We start from the raw sequence: 3,442 nt of genomic DNA, 5'->3' as shown, positions 1-3,442 counted from the left end.
TTTAAATTATTGATTTAAGAGGAAGTCCAGTATATAAGGGAATTTATCTGTTACCAAAGGATATCATGGGGAGCATATTACCATAAATTTCTCGAATACATTATCGTTGTCAGGGTAAACACAAACATAGTCACTTTAGCATAATCTGTAGCTTATGATCTTTTTCTTCTTCCTTTTATTTTGTTGTAGCTTTGTCCCATTTCTTTTAATGACCGGATTATATAATCACAGACGTAATAAATAGGGTTATCTACAAGGAATGGGAAGTTACATTCGGAGTGATGTTGAAACTGCGTGTTATACTACAGGCGATGACGAACTCCGTATGAAAGGGACTGAAGGGAATACTCAACTATTTTTGCCACATATGACATGCGGTGTGTAAAGAATATAATTCATAGAGCAGTATACTTCAGAAAAACACTGTGATTAGGAACCTGGTAGAAGCGCGACCTAGTTTTTTTTCTAATTGCTGATAAATGAAGTGATATTTTTCTCACTGAAATAGTTTCCAGTCTGAGTATAGTAGAGCGATAATATATAAATTTCGCATCATGAGTATCATAGTTGTATTCACTGGCTTACTTTGCATGCCATTAAACAACATATTTCACACACATATACGTGACAACTTAGTATAAGTTTAGAATATTCAGACCCCCAAAAAAAAATATTTACGCCATTTCTTCACTACGGCACAACGAATACACTAACCTTACAATGCGCTTTACAATATACAAAAAAGTAAGAAAAGAAAACTTAGCGAGGTACGCCAAAGGTATTCACGTGATCGTGTGATATATAACAAAGGTTCCCAACAAATGTTACAGCCTTTTACACACACACCCATACACACACACACACACACACACACACACACACACACACACACACACACACACACACACACACACACACACACACACACACACACACACACACACACACGCACACATATATATACATACATACATACATACATACATATATATATATATATATATATATATATATATATATATATATATATGTTGAAAGTTGAAAGCCACCAACACGAAGTATAACATAACCGACCACACCCCACGCCCACGCTGGTGTTTCGTTCACTCGTCTCATGGGCGGGCGGGCTGGTGGGCGGACTTCGAACTTTAAGAATAAGAACGAAGGACCGAAAGATGAAAGATGGAAAAGATCAAGAAATGGGGAATAAGGCGCTGGGCGAGAATTAAGCAAATGGGAAAAGAAAAAGAAGACAGAGAAAGGATGCTTCTTTTTCATTTTCTCTTTCTTTTTCTTCTTCTTCTTATTTCTCTATTCTTTTCTTCTTCTCCTCCTCCTCCTCCTTCGCCTTCTTCTTCTCCTATTCTTAAACAGCAGGAATATTCATTCATCTTTTCGTGTGTCATTTCATCCCTAGAAGACATGAAATAATCTTTACCTTTTTTTCGTTACTTTTTTAATTCTTCCATTTATATTCTATCTATCTATCTTTAGTTCTAAGCATCTTTCTTTCAAACTGATCTATCCAACTTTCTACAAACCTTTGTATGTATTCAATATAAACTACTTTTAATTCGCAAAGAAACATACAGGAAGATAACATGGAAAAAAACGCTTGCAAAAAAAAAAAAAATAATAATAAAACACGTCCATGTAATTAAGTGACATGCTAGCAATAAAATATTACAAAAACTTAACAATAATAATAAAAAACATCTTAATTCTGATCATCCTAAGGGTGAACAGATGAGATGCATCATTTATTGTGAACGAAAGAGAGAGGAAAATATGAATAGAGGAATGGCGAACAAGCGTACTATACATCTAGACTCTTGTGTACAGTCAGAAAAACAAGTATCGTTACGCTTTGCACAAACTAATATGAAAAATCGACGAAGTGGTGTGGAATAGTAAGACAAGAGGGAAGGGCTCAGTTCCACATTGACCACAAGTAAAAGTGACATATCTCGGTTTACTCGGGATGAACAGAAAATACCATGCTTCCCTTTAGGGATTTTTATACATGGGTAATGAATATCACTGAAGTTGGTCTATTTTCCTTTTTTTTATTGTGGGAATTGTTTTGCATCTTCTCGATACTAATTTCGAAATGATAAGGACGGTTCAAATATTTTTTTTTAAATAGTCATGAAATTTTGTAAAATCCATTTTTTTTTTACCTTTGAGGGAGAGTGAGAAAGATAGATAGATAGAGAGTTAGACAGAATAAGAGTAAGATAGATAGACAGAGAGAGAGAGGGAGATATAGAGAGCAAAAGAGAAAGAAAAAACGACAAATTGAGAGAGAGAGAGGGTAGAAAAAAAAGAACAGATTGAAAGAGAGCAAAAGAAATAGAAACAAACAAGCAAACAAAAGCACACCCATCATATTGATAAATGGCTATCCTTACATTATTCTCACATATATTATCGATTAAATTTACTCCTTTTGCGCCCGTGTGTATATATGTATATATATATACATACATATATATACATATATATGTATGTATATATATATAAATGCATATACATACATATATATCTATGTATATATATATGTGTGTGTGTATGTGTGTGTGTGTGTGTGTGTGTGTGTGTGTGTGTGTGTGTGTGTGTGTGTGTGTGTGTGTGTGTGTGTGTGTGTGTGTGTGTGTGTGTGTGTAACTCTACGGATACACGTTGTAAGTTTTCACATTATCATAGAGCAGAGCAGGATGCGCTTTTGTTGTATGTAAAAACAATATTTTGCAACACCAGGATTGTAGAAGGGTTCATGACTGGGATAGCACTATGCAAACCGAGTTGGCAGGAATACTCATGGCCACCGAATATCTATTAAATCAAGGCTCAGGGGTCATTTTCTGCAATTCACAGAGTGCTCTCCAGGCTCTGAACACTAGACATATGTGAGGGAAATATTACAAATGACATCAGGATAAACGTGTATCGTGCAAAAGAACGAGGCCATAATATACGCTTTGTGTGGATTCCATCGCATGTTGGAATCCCTAGGCATGATCATGCTGATCGCCTAGCAAAGTCAGCATGTGACAAAAAGTGTGGATATAGATTTTTGGATACCTCTTTCTAGGATTTTATACATCATTAAAGCTTCCTTCAAAGAGGACTTGACTGAGTTTATTAATTCTCAACGCCCTGAAAGCTGTAGCATAAGGCACTATGACCGGTTTAGGCAAGATTCATTCATCTATGGTTTATATAAAACAAGAACAAGACAAGACAGTGTGATGTTGTTACTGCAAGAATCAGGCTTGGATATAGATTGTATTGGCAGGTCAGTACAGTTTGTAATGTCGAAGAAACTAAGTGTAAACTGCGTAATGAAGAATATAAGCGAACACTTGTACATTATATCTCAAAGTCCCATGTGTTACAGCCTTTTAGACCACCTAGCATGAGGTACGAAGAACTATGTAAC

Source organism: Penaeus chinensis, chromosome 31 (assembly GCF_019202785.1).
Source record: "Penaeus chinensis breed Huanghai No. 1 chromosome 31, ASM1920278v2, whole genome shotgun sequence".
NCBI lineage: Eukaryota > Metazoa > Arthropoda > Malacostraca > Decapoda > Penaeidae > Penaeus > Penaeus chinensis.
This window is presented reverse-complemented; position numbering follows the sequence as displayed.